Source organism: Bombus flavifrons, chromosome 8, assembly GCF_040668555.2.
Source record: "Bombus flavifrons isolate JBK064 chromosome 8, iyBomFlav1_principal, whole genome shotgun sequence".
NCBI classification, from domain to species: Eukaryota; Metazoa; Arthropoda; class Insecta; order Hymenoptera; family Apidae; genus Bombus; species Bombus flavifrons.
Genome location: NC_138449.1, coordinates 6,511,267 through 6,533,551, shown reverse-complemented (window position 1 = coordinate 6,533,551; position 22,285 = coordinate 6,511,267). Strand labels below are relative to the sequence as shown.

The following is a 22,285-nucleotide window of genomic DNA, read 5'->3' as shown; positions in this document are numbered from 1 at the left end:
TAATTATTAATGACTATAATACATGCACGATATATGCATTATTTAATATGAATTATATCAGTTATAATAATAATGATAGAAAGATAATATAAACAAGGACTGAAATATATACGGTGATCCTGGAATGTAGTAAGAAGGTATTTAGTAAGAACAGACTTAATTACACGTGTCGAAGTATATTAATCATTAATTATACCAAGTATAATAATGATAATAAAATATATGTGAAGATAATTCGAAGGTGAAATAAAGATAGAAGAAAGAAAGAAATAAAATATATACGGTGATCCTAAAATATAATAACGACATATTTAATGAGAATAGATTTATATAAGTTATATAGACTATTACAGATATACAGTGTGGTTGGTAACTGGTGGTACAAGCGGAAAGGGGGTGATTCTACGCGAAAAAAGAAGTCGAAAATATAGAATAAAAATTTTTTTTTTAATTTCTTTTTCTTTTTTTAAATTTTTCCATCGAGACAACGATCTACAGTGAGATCTGTTATAACGTACCACACGCGTACCGAGCGAAAATTCAAAGTCGATTTTCTCGAAAACGAAGCCTCAAACGAAAAATTTTTATTCTATATTTTCGACTTCTTTTTTCGCGTAGAATCACCCCCTTTCCACTTGTACCACCAGTTACCAACCACCCTGTATATCACAGTCCATTTTACATACATGCGTATGTTCACGTTAAGTTCTCCGTGCTAAAGGAAACTCGGTTATAATTATTGCACAAACTTTTACGAAACATATTCCTTTACTGATCTCCATCCAGCATAAACTCTCGATTCAATTAGAAAATTTCGAATTAGTTTCTCAAAACTACCAGCCCTAAAAAAAAGAAATCGTAATTGATCGAGGCTGGAAGATGACACGCTGGCGAAAGTTTTTGTAAGGCCGAGGCTCGTTACAGGGAAGAGGCTGTTCGCTACGATTTTAACGCGGCCGAAGGGGAAATTGCAACAGAGAAACGGCAGTCAAAGGCGGCGACAGAACACCGTGGCTTCATTACCGTCGTTAAGAAAATGTGGGCCTGCAGGCTGGTGCGCGGAAGATTACGAATTTCGAAATCGTAACAGTTTGCTTCGGATGAGAGGGATTTCGAGTATAAACACGCAAAAAGAACGTCGTAGAAACGGAGGCAGAGGCGGAATTGCTGCGATTCCAACGGACCATTGTGTACACCGTGAAGGTGGTACACGTCCTTGTTTCTCTTTCGCCAGGGAAGTTTTTGTCAAACGTGTCGCATCAGTGCTTCTACAGGCCAAGTTTCACGGTATCGTCGATCAGAATGTAACGCAGCATCCGATTTCTCCGAGTTCTCGTTTAGTTCTATTCCCCTATTTAATCGATTCAAATCTCTATCTGAAAGTTAAAACTATTCGAGTGTTTTTTCTTATCTGTTTGTAGAACGGAAAGGCAACAGTATTTCTTGTTTAAAAATGTAGATTAGTCTTACTGTGTAAACACAGGCGTTTTGCGTTCCAGGGAGTCCGAATATAACGCTACGTTTCGTGTGTTTTATTGGATTGGTAACTAAGTAAGCCAACCCAATATTTTATTATGCGATATATTTAAATGGTAATTTGTCAAAATTTCTACGACAATCTTTATTTGAAATGTTCCAAGATTATTGTTAAATTGTTGCAAATTTTTGTAATCATTCAGACTAACGGTTAACTTTACGATTAAAACATTCTGGTTTGCTGGTGTTTGCAAACAACATTGATTTGAAAACAACGATTCCTTTTGCCGTTTCTTTTCTCAAATATTTACGCTCCCGACTTTCACTAGGTTCGAGATTCAGCGAACGAAATCAACGCGAAGCTTTAGTTAATCTGCGCGTAAAGTATCGCTACGAGAATAGGATCTCCTATCCTACATTCCATCTTTAAATATTTGTTATCGAAATGGAGGTGATCTGGTAGCGCGGCAGCTTTAGCCGGCACGATAATTGTAAAGTCGGCCAGGTGAATATTTACCGGATTTTATGAGGTAACGTAACGTTCGATGAAGAGTTAAATTTGCACAAAGGACTTCCTTTTCTTTTTTCATCCCTTACGCAAACGGAATTGACGCGGATATTTTATAAATCGCGTTCGACGACGAGAGGAACGCGCGTACACGCGCCCGCGTCATTGTTGAGCGTTGAAATCGGGGGGATTACTTTCTGCTCTTCCGCTTCTTTTACGTCGAAATTTTTATTTTCCCCTGACGAGGCGAGCGAGTTTATAACAAGGCAAATTTATCAGGGGTTAAATCGGAGGAGCGGAATGCTCGAAGGGTGTAAAGATGAAATCAACCACGTTGGATAGAGAAACAGAGAGACAGAGAGAGGGGGCCGGGGGGAGAAGGGACGTAAAAGGGCGAGAAAGTGCGAGCGAGCACGGATCCAGATTAAAGATTTCGATAATGGAAATTCGTGATGCAAAGGTCCGCCGGTTGAATCCCGGCATCGTTTCTGGGATCGTAATCGAGTTGTTATCGCTTGGTTGAAACGGCGTACAGTAATTATTTTTAATTTAGCCTCGGACCAATACCGAACAGATGCGCGCCCCTTGACTTTCTAGCATCTTTCGTCATGCATGGATGAATTCGTTTTTTTTAAATCGTTGCTCGTTGTTGTTCGATGACCATGAGGATAGCCATGTTTGTATTTTTTCCTTTCTCCTGGCCGTGATTCGGGTTAGGTTAGATAGGCATGTGGTTGATCGAAATTATTGGATTAGTTATTGAACTTTCCAGACGATACCTTTTCAAACCGAGGAATCTCCCCAAGCTTCTTTTATCTTTTTTCCTCTCTCTTTCTCTCTATCTTTTTCTTCTCCGCGTTTCACGAACTTCTTTCATTATCCAATGATTCGTTTTTCTCTAAACCGTGTTTCACAGCTGGCCGCATAATTGAGCGCGATTTCGAGCTCGATGCCTTCTTAATAAGTGGGAACCCGTGTCTTTGGTAATCTTTGAACGAAAGATATCAATTCTTAGGATGGCTGTACGTGTGCTTCATAGCGGGAGAGTAGGTGGAGAACTGGTCGAGCTGGAGAACATCGCGCTCGACCTCGTTATCGGCTCGAAATTCTTCTCAATTTCCGGCAGAGGAAATCGAACGGTCAGCATGGAGCAATCTTGCTAACTGAATTCCATCTCTTGATGGACAAAAGCTCCGGTACGAGTGACTGCGAAGCCTGGGCTAGCCACCGCTGTTCGAGTTATTTCGACGGCCCCTGTGTTTCTCGATGTTTCTAGGTCAGTTGACTCAACTAGTTCGCTTCTGGGTCGGTCACCGTTTGTCTAAGTTTCAGAATGCCCCTCTCTGCTGTTGCTGTTGGTGCTATCGTCGAAAGTCAAGCCCGAATGAACTTCGTCCGGTAGCAGCGGGCCTCCGGACCAAGTTTTAACCGGTGTACCATCTGTGATATGAGAATTAGTTACCGGAGGTAGGAGACAACGCCGCGACAACGAGAAAGTTACGGACGAGTGAACGGAGATAATTGTTGTTTGCTAAATTCCAGCCGATATCTTGTAACGGAACTCCTTCTCTCCGGCTCGCCTAGTCTACATTATTATTCCATTAATTGAGCCGCCGTGCTGCGGGCGCGCATAGGAGGCGTTTATCGATTTATTTTCCTCCCACCACTCGGCTTTCGTTCCTTGCTCATCGACGTCGTTTCAACCCCCTCTTCGTTTTTCCTCTCCACATCGTGCCACTTTGTACGCGACGCGTTTTATTTCCACCGCGCTTAGCGATACAATCTTAATACTTGGAATCGCTTCGAACCTGTGTAATAGCAAGATATCCGGACATACCTGAACTTCGAATATCTTACGATTCAACGTTCCACCTTGTACAGAACAATCAAGTTTGTTATATGCAAGTCCCTTAAGAGTCGAATCGATCAACTCCACGTTTTATTAATTTCTTCTTTTCGCTATATAAATAGGCAATTGACGTCCAGTTCTCGCGAAAGTGTCCTAAAATGACGTACTTCCGTAAGATGATTCATTGCAAGAGCACGATATACAGTGATTCAATTTTTGTAGAATTTTCATAGAAACAAGTTTTCGTAGTCGCATAAAAGTACTCTATTGGTTGATACGAAACTTAATATCCTTAAACCTAATATCCTCTCTAGCGTATTACGTAGATATTTAAATAAGCACAACGGCGTGCGAATACTTTTTGTAGCCCTTGTAGTTCCGATAATAAGTTCGATCTTACGTAAAAGGGAGACGCTACGCTAAACTACGCGAATAATAACTTGTCAGCGTAAGGAACAATTTCCTCCCGATAGTCGCATAACGAAACGTATCACAGCCCCGAGAACAACTCGTTATTATCGTTTCGCCATATAATTCTGAAACGCGGAATTTTCTGATCGATTCTTGGTACGCAAGTATCCGAGAGTACTGGAGATAGTATCGGTACAAAGAAACTTCAAGGACAAAAGGATAGTGTCGTAGCACCTTGACACGAGATGTACGGAGCGAAGATGCCTCTTCTCAAATCCCAAACGGAATTGCTAAGCTCGAATTTTTGGCCTGGTACCTGGCTGAACTTATCGCTAGCGACGTGCGTTTTAATGTCAACTTGGAAGTGATCCGAAGTTTTCCTAAGAATATCTCCAGTCTTGAGTCTTTAAAATTTCGATACGTCTTAAAAGTTTCGAAAGTTTGGAAGCCTTGATCGTTTAGTCGATGCCAGCGTTTTGTTTTTCTTTCGACACGTTTGAACATTTATCATAGAATAGATTTTTGTATATGTTCGCCGTGTTACATAAAACATTTTGAAATGTCATTAGCGCTGTCACGAGACGCGGCTGCCTTAATTATACGTACAAAACGTAAGACTGAAGATAGAGATAAAATTTAAAGTTAATCTGAAAATTTATATAGATGTCATTGCAAATATATATTTAGTATAAAATTGGTATAAAGCTTGAATGGAATAAATGTTTTAAAGAGAATCCAACTGAACGTGAAGGCTTATTAATATAGCGGATAATTGACTGTTTAAATATCTTCTCTATGCTCTCTGTGGGATATATACTCGCACTAAATATCTTGCAGCTTCCATGTATGTTATTAAATTTGCTTCAAACTTCACCGATATAATCATGATAGTCGAGACTCATTAAAGTGCTAATGAAATTTCAAAGTGTGTCATATAACACATAGAATATACAATATAGTACTCGTAAAACGTCTCTACGAGCGTTTGGATATTTTCTCGTATTAATGAATATTTGCAAAGGTTAAGATTGATTTAACTGAAATTTGTTTGTTTAAATCGCTTTTTAATCTCTCGATTATAAAATTCTCTGGTTAAGCTATAACTCAATCAACAGATTAAATAATTACACGACGTTCCATGGAAATTTCCGTTCTTATTTCGTTCGAGGCAAAATGCGAAATTTATATCATTTGGCAGAATGGAAAGTTACGAATACCATTGAACTTACATGCAATGAATAGATCTCGAAGAATACCTTGAGACATCGATAATAAATCGATTCGATCTAGTTAAGAACGGCGGCTATGATTAATGTTAAGGAGCGCTTGTTGTGAAAGCGTGGAATAGTTTGCATCATCGTTATACGCGCTACTATATTTTTTCTTTCTTATTTTTACCTGAACGCGCTCTAATTTCGTATCCTCATCTACGAACGAACCTCTCGAACCTGTGTATATCGTCGACTTGCCTCGATCATGAGTTTCATCTTATTCGTTGCCCATGGTGCTTATTTAGATAGCTAAACGACGAGTATTATCATCGCGCTTCTATGATCCGTCTCTTAATAAATGCAACGTTATTACCACCATGCGAAACCTTTTTTATCTCACCTCTAACTATACGTCGCGTACGTATTAGAACGCTTATCGTGTCTGGACAAAATACGCCGTTTCATACAAATTGGATGCTTCCCACTGTTTTCATTTTCTCGTTATTTTATTCCAATAATCGCATCATTGAGAAATGAACGTTAAGAATTTGCAACTACTACGTGTTCTGTAGAATAGGAATTCTTCGAAGAAATCAGGTTGATATTCTGCTACCCTAGTGAACTGTTTCTACGTGGAGTAAATGTACAACATAAAGTACTAAATAAAATATAATTTGTTAAAGTATTCCAATAAACGAATCATAGATCACGAATCAGGATTTATTCATTTTTATGGCAATGTGCGTGATTGTTCAATTTTTCGTTGATGGAACTGGTCAGTTTAAAATTTCTGTGCGATTCACAAAATAATAATTGTTCTAATACGTACGATTAGCGGTACACGTGTAAGAATTAAGCGAAACCTGATGCAATCTGTCCCATCTACCATTACTCGTTTTAATTCTTTTTTTACCATGGAAATGCATGAACGATTTAATTTTTGACCAATCAAACGACCAGTTCACCAATCACGTTCATTAAACACGACGAGGTTGCTGAGTTTATCTCCTGCGTGACTCGCGAACTAAGTGTCCTAATACCATTTAATAATACATGCTAGAATTAAACGAAACCTAATGCAACGTGTCCCTATTGTTATCACGTTCTTGTTGCTCTCTGTGGTGCTCTCGAGTAAGAGGATTTTTAACGGTAACCAAACGAGCCTTTTTATTCTGGAACCGGTTCACCCGGCTACTTCGGAAAACAACGAAAGTACTCGCGTATATTTTATCGAAGCTACTCCGTTATTACACACCGGTGTCGATGGAGAATGCACCCGTCTGTTTTATTTGCAACTACAGCCCTGGTTCTCCTTGCCAGCAGCCTTGCCTGAACCGGCCAACGACCGTATCTCTCTTACCTATCCTGTAGTCGCTTGCATCTCTCTCTCTTTCTCTCTCTCCTCTATCTTTCTCTCTTTCACGCTCCTTTCTCTTTCGCCGGGCAACCTCCGCTCTTCCAGCCAGCTCTCTTTGATCCGTTGTACAGGTAAACTCACGCGAAACGTGCATAAAGCTCCTTGGACACTTTAAACGAGCCTTTTTGGCGCGCCACTGTTGACTGGGGGAGTGAAATTTTTTCACGTTTGGTCGTGGTGCCTTGCCGATTCATTCTTCGACCAGCTTTTTCATCTCTCTTATGCAATTACACGCGACCTTCCATTCCAACTTCCAAATGGATTTCGCACAGTGTCTCATTACCAGGGGGATAGGTAAATTAGACAAGTTGTCCACGGTAAAGGATGCAAAGGCGAACGTTTTCTGGAGCGTGAAATTCGAACGAGAAAGTTGCATTGGAATATTTAATCATGGGAAATATACATGGTTGCGTGTAATGAATTTTTCTGGCACTTCGATTTTCTTCCGCGGCTGCTTTATTCGAACGAATTTATATAGGAAAGTATAGAGAAGAACGCGTTAAACCATGTTTGGGTTCATCAAGTTACTGGAATTCAGGCGAACTCGTTCAGGTAACGTGAAATCTGTTTATCAGGCAGAAACTATTATTTAGTTGACTTGAAATGCCTCTTCGCGTTTCTACCGTCGTTTTCATTAATCGAGCCATTTGGGTTCCAGTCGCTTTAATTGGTAAAATTAATGCTTCTCCTATACAAATAGCTCCGTAGTTTCTTACGGGAAATAACGACCTGTATCCACTGGTGTGTGTGGTAAAAATTATGCCGCGGTATTTGACCTTCGTATGACCTTCAAAAAAACTAATCACGCTTCTCCCGAGATTATTCGATTTTTCTTCCGCTTGCGAATAATGCGCGATATCGTGCTAAGATTTGACATCGGTTTTACGGAGAATAAATTATATTTGTCATTGTCAACTCGTTAAAATACAATACAATATTATTCGAGGATAATTGGCTATTAGTCTTCACCATCGTTTTATCGATTATCGTTAACTGTATTGAAACTGTTAACCATCGTTATACTTTGTCAAAACGATGAAGCTTGAGAACTTATTTTAGAAAATAGTCCAGAAATTTCTGTATCGATGTGAAAGTTGGTAATATATTACTCCATTACAAAACTTCTTAATGTTTGCCTCGTGTCTCGGTTCGTTGTAAATCCCTAATTGTTTTGAGTAATGCGTGCTTTCACGATGCGAATATTGTACTTTGAACTTCCATAGTTTTCCTTGATAAATTATCGGATGAAAGTTTTACGGTGCCAAAAATAAATCAAATGCGAGAGAAACGTGGAAAGAGAGAGAGAGAGAAAGAGGGGTGGGGGGATAGGATGAGTGGTCCAGGTTTCATTCATCCGGTTGATGTAGGCGGTGTTATACACTCCTATCCTATCTTATCAGATGCGACGACCGAAACGGATATTACGATAATGGTACTCTTGGAATATGTTCGTCGCTGTATGGCAGCGACGCGATCGCGTCTGCGCTATCAGTCTGCGTGTCATTAAAAAGGAAATGCGTGACCGATAAATGAAAGGGAAACTTGCAGGATACATATACCGCGATGTTCTGATCGATGTTGGAATTCCGTCGGTATATAATAATAATTATACAGCGAGTAATGTTAGAACGAACTACAATTGATTCTGAAATCTTAAAAATACATATGTATATATATCTAGGAATAATCAATTGCAAAGTTGCAATTTAGGAAAGAATTACTACCTATTAAATAATTTAAATGAAAAAATGTTATCATTTTTATTTATCTGTATCTTTATAAAACTTTCTAACAAGGTAGAATATTCGACACTTTGAATCAAATTATAGAGACACTTGCAGCATATTTTAATAATAAGAATAAAAAGTTGGAAGTAAAGCAAGGTCCAAGATATCCAAGATATCTAGGAGACCTATTAATTTTGAATCCATAAGAAAGTTAAGAGAAAGTAATTCCAAATTTTTGTATCATAAATAACCAGCGAAAGATAAACAAAATTACTAACCGACCGTGTATGCATCTCGTAATTTCCGAGAATGGTTCGTTCGCGTGGCCAATAAACGCAATTAATTTTACTCGGTCAATTACCGAGATAATTCGACGGTATTCCTATAATCTATAATTAATGGTACTGATATGTAAAGTAGGTAGTATCGAGTCGTGGTGTTGCATATCGAAGGGATCTTTCCAAAAGCAAATCGAGTGTGACAGGTTAGCAGTAAAAGCTTGACATCGGCGAAAGACGAAGGAGGAGAAGAGAGACAACCGGAGGAAGGAAAGCTCGACGAAAAGCGATATTCCTTCGCTTCACGCGCGAGCGACTCGACAAAGTTCCTCGATGTCCAGGCTGGGCCTGTGCACTCCAGTATACGCTTCTTCGTGTTGAAGGATGTATCGTGTTACACATTCGTATCGCGTAACACCTCGATCTACAAAGGAGAGCAGCTCTTGCGGCCTGGAACGACGAACTCGACAACGACGGGCATAAACCTGGTGTACCCGGCATATGTACTTATAGTATACGCCAGTTGCGTTCGATCAGGCTTGCTGGATCAGGATGTATCGGTTCGCGATTCTCTGGCACGCGCGTTTACGCGTATCCTCCTCGTCGCGAGTTGAAACGAGACTCGTGAACGAGGTGAGCGCGGGCGGATTACTGCCTACGGTATGCATTCCATCGGAATCTGGTCGCGAGAGCTTTCTCTCTCGGCTTGGGGACAGAAAAATACGTGAGAACGGGCATCGGTGTGTCTATTAGGAAGAATACGTATGTAAGGTTACACGTTCTCGCTTTCGGTGAAACTCCGTTACGCTACGTAGCTACCGTCCTGTTACACGGCATTGTTACGGAAATATTTAGTTTCTTTACTTTTTTTAAGTTGCGTTTGTTGCCCAAACGTGAAAAAAGGACAATATGTTGTGTGACATATGTAGGTATACCTTTGGTGGGCGGGGAAGATGAAATAGGATAAAGTATGCTAATATATTTTTACATTGCTGTTTTTTGCTTATATATGAATTTCTTTTGCTCCGCTTGTTTTTTAATTCGAATTGTTTTCGTGAAACTTCTCAAGGATATTGTTACAAATACTGCTTGGTCGAAACATTATAAGAAACAGTATAAATACAAAGACGAACTGAAAATTTATGATTACGATAATATGTCGTCATTTCCCAAAAAATAAGAATGTTTTCTTAAATCTAAAGATTTCGGAAGCAGTTTCATATAGATTAATCAATACCAACGGTGTATACCGAGTAAACAGAATGCAATACATATAAGTACCGAGTTTTTCGCTTCTATCAGGTTCATTGCTATTCACGATAGAAAAAAGAATCAGAGTTCCGTGAAAGATCAAGAGTGAAGGGAGACGACAATTCGCGCTCTCGTTTTTTCAGTGCTCTATAGCTTATGGCCTATGGTAAATCTCACGATCAAGAACGAAAGAAAAAAGATAACAGCAATAGCCTTCGTGCCAGACAGTATAGTGTTTCGCGACTTCGTGGTCACGCGACACCCCTCGACCACGAAAGCAGCGTGGTGTCGGATAAGCATTAGGCCGGCGGCGCATGCTTGATCGGACGCGTTCGTGCACGTCCGTGCTGGTTCGACTTCGTTCGTCCTTCTCCGTCCGAGTTCGCGCTTTTACGCTGCCGGGGAACGACCGAACGACTCTCTCCAGCGCGCTGAATCACAGTCTGGGTCAGTTCGCCGAATGATCGTCGCTCCATGAGGGAGGACGCGTGCGCGTGTGCCCTTCTGTGATCACATGAGTGGAGAGCTGTTCGATACGATTTTGTGACTTAGGGAATCAGTGTGTCAAACTAGTGCTAGTGCGTCGACCAACGGAAAGATACAAACCGGATAGTGGTGGAAAAGATAATGTTTAAGTGTGTCGCCGAAAAGGCCGTCGAGGTTGCACGGAGTAAGACGAAACCCACCGAGGAGAACAAGAACGCGTGACAGGTAAAACATAACCTCAATTTCGTTGGGGATAAAAACTGAGTGGGAGGGTGAGCTTTTTTTGTATACTTCGCGAATATACGTAATTCCCTATTCTTTGTATATTTGCTAGGATTTCCCGTCGAAATCTTCTTTCTTGTGATGGCTCGTTTTCGTTCGTGCTGATTATTCGAGCGTCTGATAGGCTCGTTCTTTATAACGTCGGGTGGCGTAAACGAGCCATGCAACGATACGTTACCCTCAACGATTTAAAAACGGTGCTATACGAAATTACATACTTTCGATTGCACGCGTGAGTTATTTTATAGCTTGCGAGGGGAAAAACGTTGGAAAGTTGCTGCGATGGATCGCAGTAATATTGCCGATAGTCATTGAAAGGTTGATTTTTTTTTCGTTCGGTTTTTGAATGGCCGAGGCCTCACGTGACCTTCTTATTGCGCGTTTATCCTTGTCGCGATGTGGCGCTTCCGTTTGCCTTGGCAGGAATGTTTGAGCGTTTATCATTGTACACGAGTGTGTTTCTCGTTCGTTCACCACGCCTTGAAATTTTCGCCCTTTGATTTCGCGCGGCTAATCGAAAATTATCACCGTGCGCGACACTATCCATAATTCCGTGCTAGTGTATTTCTTCAATTGTGAGTGACTTTCATTGTATCTTTAGATTTAAAGGCGTATAACTTTTTTTTTTTATTTCAAAAATCGATTGCAGAGATTATTTACTTTGAGTAATCACGAAACACAATTATTTATTATTATATCTTAAACTTTGGTGAAATATCTGATGACATTCTTCGTTCGTCACTTTTTAGTTTCTAGCAAGTGTACGACGTAAGTTTCTGATTTATTTTTTACTTGATCTAGAATTCTATGAGAGATAATTCTGAGAAAATGATAAGTGTAAGTCTAGCTAAGTTCTACGAATTTCGTTATCTGTTATGATAATATTGATTATGTCTTATCCATGAATTATACCGAATGCCAATTACATTACTCGAAACGTTTTTAACACTTGCATATTAACCAATTTGTAAAAGATTACTAGTACGTAATATTAATGAACAGTTTCTTCATTTATTCTGAAATTTTCTTATTTCGTTATTTTTCAATGAAACGCTTATGGATTTATTTTTCAGTTAGATAGATGCTTCTAGAAAATTATTATAAGTTCACTTTACAAAGTGTCTTCTAATTAGAAGCAAAAATTGTGTTAAAAAAATATACGGAAGGTTTTTAATATCATCGATAAAAAAATTCAGCATAATGATAATAATACTCGCGTTTGAAACTCATAATTAGCGCAGATATAAATTGAATATTCGGTGTTAGGAAAGAGCAGTTTTCGAGTTTGTGATTGCGGGCGAAACTACGAGACGGAATCGTATGTATGCGAGAATTACGACGATAATCCGTGGACAACGATCGATGTGTTCGCTGTTTCTCTTCTGTCACGGTTTCAGACGGTTTATCCGTGTTCCCTCGTGAACCCGTCTATCAAGGAGCTTAAGAAATTAGCATAAATATTCGTAGTTACCTCCACGCATCTATCATACTTACGCCGGTGTATTTCAGGCGCGTGCAAATTGAAAACTAACAGATCTCATGATACTGAAAGAGAGGAGATTAACTGGAGATAATAGCCATGATATAATCTCATAAATATCGGAATTGATATAGGACTAATTCAAAAACGGTGTCACCAGGTTAACATTGGCTGGCCTGTTCCACATCGTCGAATTAAAGAACTCGCAACCTTTAAGAAGTGCGTATAAGAAGATAGCTTTGGTCACGCGAAACAGCGGTTAATAATGTAAAATACGGGAATTTTAGTTGGAAGTTTGAATTTAGATTTGCAAGTTCGAATCTCGATTATTAAATTTGTACGTAAAGTTGAAGATTCGAGTTTGCGTGTGAAAATTTAACTTTAAATTTGGACCAGATATTAAAAATGCGATGTCACGTTTGAAACTTCAAATTTGATTATAGAGAACGGAATTTTCGTTAGGGAAGTTTGAATTTGAATTTAAACATCTGAATCTAAATATGGAAATACGAATTTGAATGTCTGAATCTGAATACGAAACGATGGATTTGAATCCAAAGATCTTGATAGAAAAATTTCATTTTCAATTTCAACTTTCCGAAACTGTTTTCAAAGATATCTAAATATGATTTGGCATTGGCATACGTCGTGTCGTTATCTGCCTCACGATACCGTATCGTAGTTACATCGGGCAAAATTTTTCTTGGTTACAAGGTCGAACGTAGGAAAAAATGTTTTTCGATGTGCCCCTAAGCGACAAAAGAATTGTCGCTTTGTTATATTTGACACATTGCCATTGGTAGTTGAGAGACTCATGAATAACTGTTGACTGAATCGTTGCTAATACGTCAGGTGATAAAATGTTTCTTAAAATAAACTGCATGAGTCAGCTGGAGCAAAGTACAGTATTATTTGCGTCGTTGATCATACATTTTCGATATATACCATCGCTTAATCTTTTCAATAAAACCACACGCATAATACACTTCATTAGTTATTTTTCTTTCAATAGAAGTTTCCTTTTACACTTCAAATTTTCTCCATTAATTCGCCATTAACCTCGTACAATATTCTTTTTATACGAACTTAATACTTAGCAACCGTAAACTTATAGTTCGTAGTGTACACGGTACATGTCGAGAGAAAATTCATCGTGGCGGTTGGTACTAAGCGAAGAGGCACGTAGCAACTATGAATGGTTGGCAGGGTGAGCCGAAAGTATGAATGGGCTAATCAATTTCCAGGCACAATCGTGGCATAACGCGTGTCCCTAGTAACCGTGTCCGCCGATACTGCGTACGTGTAGGTGTATATAAATTTTCAATTGCAAGTGACGAGTAAGCGATCGCCAACAATACAGAACGTTGAACGATATGATGTCGACCAGCGCCGGCAGCGTTTGTAAATGGAGAAATATCAGTCTGTTTGCCTCGATAATCGAAACTTTGTCGTGAAAGCTATCGGATTCATTGTCACGACGCAAAGTTACAACGAATTTCTATTCTTTCCAGCATCGTCGCCGATTTTCTTCAAACAAAGAGAGATGAAACCGTGACACGGATTAATTTAAAAACGTAAATACCGTTCTTTGTTCTTTGACGTTTTCATGTTAAACGTTTTCACATGTAACTACGCTATCGTTTAAAAGTATCTAGACACTTGTTTATTCTTCACGAGATATATTTTTAATTGGAACGTTACGGATAAATTGAAGCGCCATGGTTTTCTTCTCTGTAATAATCAAATATTGTCTGTAATATTAGATCGTATAATATTAGGTGAAGTAAAAAGTTCTGAGCGCTTTTTCGCTTTATTTCGACGATGAAATTAACATAGTCAAGATTATTCGATTTAGATTAAATATGCGCCGTTTTGTTCGATTACTTTTGTCCATTTTGAAGGCAATTTCATAATTCCGCGGTTGAAGAAGTCCTCGTCCCTATTGGTAAAAAACTTGACCAGCTCATTTTCACAAGCCTCTCTTGAGGCCAGTTTTGTACCATCAAGAAAATTTTGCAAAAACTTAAAAAGGTGATAATCGCTTGGTGCCAGGTCTGGACTGTACGGCGGATGCGATAGAACCTCCCAGCCAAGCTCTCGGAGCTTCTGACGCGTCGTTAAAGATGTGTGCGGCCTGGCGTTGTCTTGATGGAACACAACACCTTTCCTATTGGCCAATTCTGGCCGCTTCTGGTCGATCGCCTGCTTCAGTCTGGTCAGTTGTTGACAATAGAGGTCCGAATTAAGTGTTTGCCCCGATGGGAGCAGCTCATAATGGATGATTCCCTTCCAATCCCACCAAACACACAATAAAACCTTCTTGGCCGTTAATCCACGCTTGGCGATCGTTTGGGCCGGCCCACCGCGATTGGACCACGATCTTTTTCGGCTGTTGTTCTCGTATGTGACCCATTTTTCATCGCCAGTCACCATCCGCTTCAAAAATGGGTCGATTTCGTTACGTCTCAACAAAGAATCGCAGGCATCAATTCGGTCCAAAAGGTTCTTTTGCGTCAATTCATGTGGCACCCATACGTCGAGCTTCTTCTTGAGACCAGCCTTATGCAAATGGTTCCAAACGGTTTTCTGGCTAATCTTCAGTTCCTGGGCAATGGAATAAGTGCTCACATGCCGGTCCGACTCGACGATTTCCATGATTTTATCCACATTTTCGACGATTGGCCTACCAGAGCGTGCCTCATCTTCGACGTCCATATTACCAGAACGGAATCGTTGGAACCACCGCTTTGCTGTTGCATTCGATACTGTACTGGGTCCATAAACAGCACAAATTTTTTTGGCCGCCTGCTCCGCCTTTTCACCTTGGTCGTAGTGGTACTGAAGAATGTATCGAATTTTCTCTTTTTTTATCTCCATTTTCGAACGCTGTAACACACAACTGGCTTCACCGAACACAAAACTGACAAAGAACCTTTTTGATGCGTAATATCACCTTGAAATCGGTGTATACTATGACTCGATGCGATGTGCACATCGTGAGATATGGCTCACTAAAGACATCTAGCGAAAAACGCTCAGAACTTTTTACTTAACCTAATATTAAGTTTTTAGCCTTGTGATTTCACAAAAAGGTAGAAAGGATGAATGATCGATTCATCATTGTGATAATGTTGAATAAAGTATGCTGATACTTAGGACGAACACGATGTACGCAGTCGAATGAATTTCGCGTAAACTGCCGCGTGGATGATTATTGCGCGAATGATTCAGTGACTAGTCATTCGTGCAAGGTCCCAGTTCATTTCTTCCACAGGCTGCGTTTGCATAGCCCGTTGCATGTGTATAACCATGTGCACTGGTGTACGTGACTGCTGACTTGATTTTTGTTGCGAATGCTGTTTGTCATTTTCGACCGACACACGTATTTCTATGGTTCCTCAAATTTCTCAAAATCCAAAGGAAACTTAATAAGAGGAAACATAATCGTAAAACGACACATGTAATTTCCCCTTTCGATTTTATGTTGAAGATTTTTTTGAAACATTAAAAGTCGTTTCTCGATCGAGACGAAAGCGAGATTGAGAAAATAAAATCCAGGAAACGCAGTATTATAATTAGACTGTGGATTTTTATGCTAATTCATATCCTTCAGAATATAATTAACGAATTGCAATTTCGCTTGGAAATAGTTTTACCTGTCAACTATTGTAGAAAGCTTTGTATTTTGGCTATTTATATATTTTTGTTAAATTACGTGCATTCGGTGGAATTTTGTACTTTCAAATTTTCTACAAACGCACAAATATCTGTAGTTTTATTTCAAAATTCTTCGAGCTTAGGTAGTTCCTATTTCTTCGCTAAAAGATCGTTTATACACAATTAGAAAGAGCAATCGAATTAATTCTAGTCACGCGACAAGGCTACTTTGCAATCGGCAGGAACAATCTGCCTTAAAGTGATAAATACGGAATGCGTTAGGATCGTCTCGATCACCAGCAGCAACGTGGAAGAAGACAGTGAACATCGATGCTATTTATTTGCTCGTTTCCTCATTGCAATCGGTTTTCCGATAAGCCGTGCCCTCTATTCCGCATAATTTACAGTAATTTGAATACAAAACGTTAATCCATTTTTAATGGAGTGTGCCCTTAATAGCCGCTAGGGATTTTAATAGTTGCGTTAATTGTTCCACTATTTTAGTTGAACCAGCCGACTGGACGCGAGGAAATCGAATAAACTGACCGCCGTTATTTCAACCGTTCGCAAACCTGTACCATGCAATAAATTACTATCGTTTCCTTTTTCTATCCGGCCGTATTTCTCCATCGAATTTCGGCAATTAACCATCTATCTAGGATTTAATTATTTTTAGTCTTTAATTGCCGGCCGTTCGCTAGCTTCTATCGAAATTATCTAATATGATCGTTAATATATATAATGAAAATTTAAAAAAAGAAGAAATTGGGATTAATCGCATCACAACCTTCAATTTTAATCATTTTACTGTCGCTGTTGTATGTATCGTGTCGATGCAATTATATCAAACCCCGGTTGTTTTTTTATATAATCATGTTTTTCTGGTGTTATAACATTTCTTCGTTTCAAGGAATTTTATTGTATTTTAATTTATCGTTTAAATTATACAGGAAGATTTTCTTAGAATATTACGAGTCGTCGTTTCTTGGAATAGAACCGAGGTGGAGATATTTCAATTTCAGATATTTTTATATAGATAATTAATCGTAGAATTTACTATTATTTATGTAATATTGATACATTCGTCGAATAATTATCGTGTAGTCGTGTAATGAAATTTTATTCAGTTGAACAAAAAGTTTATCTGCCTGGCTCCTGTAAGCCTCATATACAAACGTATGTATGTTACAACCCAGTAACAAAGAAATAGCGATAAATTTATAGGTTTGTGTCACTGGGTATCGCTTCATATTTCCAATGATACGCACGTTTGCCTATTGGACGAGGACGGCATTCCAAAAGGACGGGAACGTGAAGCGGACAATGCGCGGTTATTTTTCGATGTTTCACGCGACAGGTTGACGCGCGACTCTTCTCTAATAATAGTAGGCTGATGACGACAAACGCGAAATCACGACAAACTTTCAGTTACGTCCAAGTCCCCCGCAGTGGATGACTTAACGCGACGTTCGCTTTCCTTCGCGTTCGACACAGACTGGTTTCGCAATGGTCTCTATTCGACACGGGAGGAAAGAAACGGAGTTCCGCGACTGGGTTTTATCTGGGACACAAAGCAACTAGAATGGACCCTGAAGCGTGTGGTAGTTAGACAAATATTTGTCAGGTGACGCGGTGGAATGAATTTGGCCAGGAATCCGTGGAATGTCTATTACAGAAATGTCTTTTACAAATCGCCGGCAATTGTCTGTTCCAGAATCTATTCAAGAAATAATGCGTATTATGCATTGTAATTACGGAGGAATATGCTGGCATATATAAATGTTACAGCGAATAATTTTTATTAATAAAATCAAGATGCCGCAACGATTACGATTCATTGCTTCTATGTGTACTGTTGTGCATGTTTTCTTTTATTAATTCTTAAAAGCTCTATGATCGAAGAAAATCGCGTTTACTGGTGAAATTGCACCGTGGTATATTTTTTCTTTTATTTTGAAATCAATAAGTTTTAAAAATTCTATGTTTCCTACAGCGAGTAATTTTTATTAATAAAATCAAGATGCCGCAACGATTACGATTCATTGCTTCTATGTGTACTGTTGTGCATGCTTTTTTTTTATTAATTCTTAAAAGCTCTATGATCGAAGAAAATTGCGTTTACGGGTGAAATTGCACCGTGGTATATTTTTTTTCTTTTATTTTGGAATCAATAAGCCTTAGAAATTCTATGTTTCCATCATTGGAAAAATATAATGCAACGTGGTCTAACAATTAACGTGCTTCTATGATTAGCGTTTTCATCCTGACCTATTTGTCCTCGAGATAATAACAGCACGAGTTCTTCCGCTTAGTCACTGAGTCCTCATCGCGTTCGTTTCCTCTCGATGAATATTCACAATGGTGACAATATCCCGTTGTTTCTCTCGTGAAACGTTTATTACAAATTCGAGAAAGTTTCGAGTCGGATCGTGTACTGTTCGAACCTTTAAAATCAATGTGAGTGTTTCTTTTTTTTTTTTCATATACGTCGGGACGTTTTTGCTTTTTATTAGTTATTTTTTTAGATCAGTTTTTTTTAGTTATTAACCTAATGCTTACGAAACCGTCGTCGTCCGTAGTCAACGAAAGACTGCGAGAGGAAATCTTCGATACTTGGCAGAGTTGTTTCCAACCTTTTTTACGGTTCCTCAGCCGCGCCTATGACACGATGAATAATTCATCTTTTCACCGAGCCGGATAATGAGGCATCCTTAACTCCATTCATTAACTTCTCCGCTATTTAACCGCCGTGACGAAGCGCGAACAACGAATTAATAATATTTCAAGATCATTGGTTGTCCCTATATTTCCCGGCAATTAGTAGCGTCGCTCGAGTTCTTTTTTTCTCTCAGGTTGAAAATGGAGTGCCAAAAGCCATTAATCTTCGACCAAAGGGTACATGCCACAAGTGGTTGAAGCTCGATAATTTTGTAACTTGAAATCAATACTTACAATATTAATAAGTTGGAAATGAAAAATATATATTCACAGATTGTAAATATTAAATCTCAAAGGACAATAAGCAAACACCAAACATGATCAAGCTGAATTTCAAATAAATATAAAGTAGGAAATTAATATAAATCTCTTGATATGAAACTTTTTTAAAATTAATAAATATTCATATATAATATATATACATTACGATGCATTCATCTGATGTATTAGGTTGTCCGAAAAGTTTCTTTCGTTTCATAAAGAAATAATAGACACACAATGTTTTTTGTTTTATATTAGTTTTTATTATATTTTGTATATTATATTTTACTTATTATTATTTTATATTAGCTATTATGCACGAATATAATAATAGAAATAGAACGAAATGGATCGTACCTTATTCAATAAAATAATATAAAACAGAAATTATTGTTCATCTATTATCACCTTATGAAACGAAAGAAACTTTTCGGACGACCTAATAATATAATACAAGGCAGAATACTATGTCATACGCGACAAATAAATAATATTTATCGAAAGTGTTATCGAAATTCTTTCTCTAAATTCTTCGATAGTTGGGCCTTTTGTTCTCTGCAGTGCACAATTCGGACTAGTCAAATTACTGAAATCCAATTTGTGCTTCTAAGGGTTAAGATTAAAACGATCCTTCGTCTCGTCATTCACCTTCCCCGCTGTTCTTCGTTGCTGAGTTCTAGTACCTGGAAAAATCTCGCGGATAGAAGCTAAGCGGTGCGTAGTTGTTGGTCTGGGTCTCACCGGCTCGAGTTCCACAAACTTTTTCGAGGATCGTTTTCACCGGTCACACAGAGACACGTTTCCCCCCTTTGTCTTCTTTGTAATCGAGGCGTGCAGCTTGCCAGGAACACGTCGAATAGAAGTGCGAAGTCAAATTAGCTTTCGCCGAGGGCGAACGTCTTTGCACCATCCCTCCGGTCGCCCCTGCCATCTGCGTTGGATCTCTTTCCTGTCATTACGAGGCTCTTTGTCTTTCTTCTTGGAACTCGTTTCGGGGCCCCATTGGCTTTCAACGCCGGCACGATTCATCGGGACGAGACCTGCTCCAAACGATCGTAGTTCATGACGTTTTGTTCTCCACCTTCTCCGCCGATGCTTGCACCCAACTTCGCCTTCGGAGTTCCACTTTCGTGCGAAACACAGCGCCTCGTGTTTTCCTCCCATTTCGATGCAACTTACAATGAAAATTTTGATCGGATAACACGCGCATAAAGTTGGAAGAGAGAGATCTCGAAGCGTCTGTTCGTCAATTTTCTAAGGGAAATTAGGAAACATGAGCGAATTCTAATAGGAATGATTATTATTATAATTATTGGAAGAAATGCTTTGGATTTGTTGTAATACGAAGATCGTGTGAGAAGTCACAGTTTTCGTTTTTGATGAAGCAGCGCCTTTGAAGTACGATGTAACGTAGATCATAGACAAATGTCATATTTATGATTTTATGTATCATATAAGACGTAAAATCAAAGAAGCGGGAAACTATATATATATATCGCAATTACTGCAACGGAAACCTAAGATATTTGAGAGAAGTAAAAAACTCGAGCTTCGTTGAAGTAGTATACGGTTGAAATATGATATTTTTGATACTGTGTCAATCGGTCATCGTCAATGCAATATGAAAAGTCGATACCATTGGTATATTCTATACCATGCTTTTATTATCGATATTAATTTATGGAAAATTCAAATTCTGTTAAATATTCAATATATTAAACAGAGCTTGGTACTAGTGAATTATTAGTATTCTGTGGACGTGTTGTGTTAAGATTAAAAGATTTATAGGATATATTAATTTATTAATTAATTAATATATTGATTTATGATGCAGTGTATTATATTTCTAATTTTTGAGAAATGTAATTTCGGCAGCTTTGTATTTTCAATAATATAGAACACACGGGCGGATAATTTCATTATTGAAAATGTACATTTACAGAATCATCAATCGCGCTTATATAATCGTAACGATCGTTCAATATTTAATTAAAAATATAATTCCGAGTAATTATATTTGTATGTAATTTCGTAAAACTAAATACAGGGAGATAAAAGGTAATTTTATACTTATACGAAATAACAACAATAGCATGCAATTTCTATTTTCTAATTAAAAGCTAAAATCTTGATACTAATGTTTTATCGTCGTTATCTACGTCAAGCTTAATGACGCAACGCACATAATTCCACTAATTAAAATACAAATATCAGATATCACATATTAAAAAATGCAAATTCTTAATAACTTTGCATCGCTCATCTGCATTGAACATAAATAGCGTTGCTCTCGCATACCTTTACGTCGTATACTTTGGTCTCGAGGTCTCGACAAACACTTGCAACTTTTTACGTTCGCTTTTCGCTCTACTGTCTTCCGATCGTCGATACGGATCAACCGAAGAGATCGAACGAAAAGATCGAGTGCAAATGCGATGCATTACCGTACGGATCGACCAGCGTAATTGCGTAATATTCTCAATAGCGTACCGTTATGCACACCAGTGATGAACATATATACGTTCGAATGTATTAATCCTGAAAAAGGTGCGTCATTCCGGTGCTAACGATTCATAGGAATAATCTCTTTTCGAAGTTAACCGTTTGAGTCGCTAGCAGCGCGATCGCGCTGTCTAGATTTTGTGTCGAAAAGACCCAGTACATTTGACAAGTAACTGTGTTGTGTATTTCATTCTTATCTTTTCAATAATGTTTATTGAATAAAACTTGAAATATTTATAAACTAATGGTACGCATGTATAGTAATATAGATGTATGTCATAAAAATAACAAATATGACAAGCGCTATCACGATGTTCGAGATTTTTCGACCCTTTTTTCAAAGACCCCTGCGACTCAAACGGTTAACACTTTACCGACCGCTAGCGGTTCAACAGCATACGCACGTCCGACCGGCAGCTCAAGCGCGGATTCTCCCTGGCGCCGGCTTTGTTTCGGTTTAAACTCTTTCAATACCATTCTTTTCGTCCATCGCGAACGGTAAGTTTTTCAAATTGGTATAAAACTGTAGGAGCTTACAAAGCAACGTAATTGACGCAACTGAGCAAGGTACCTTAGTACTAAATAACAAACTACTGCTCAAATATTGAAAAAGATTGTCGGCGACAAAAAACCGATTAATAGGTTATCGGTCGGTAAGCGTCGGCGACAAAAACCGATTAATCGGCTACCGGTCTGTGAAGTGTTAACACTGACTGCTACGCCGAAATCACACGTTTCGCTTAGGATGCCACAAGAGTATTTTTATTATTT

General features: G+C 38.6%; 1 protein-coding gene across 2 annotated transcripts in view; it reads left to right on the top strand.

Moving 5' to 3' along the window:
* PlexA (plexin A) overlaps positions 1 to 22,285 on the top strand; it is a 423,502-nt gene that overhangs the window by 50,738 nt on the left and 350,479 nt on the right. The window contains exon 1 of one of the 2 annotated variants that reach the window (XM_069117971.1): positions 10,550 to 10,839. The exons of the other annotated variant lie outside the window; for it this stretch is intronic. The gene's annotated coding sequence lies outside the window, so the exon portion shown is untranslated. Of the gene's footprint in view, positions 1 to 10,549; positions 10,840 to 22,285 lie in introns of those variants that run through there. 2 annotated transcript variants of the gene reach the window in all.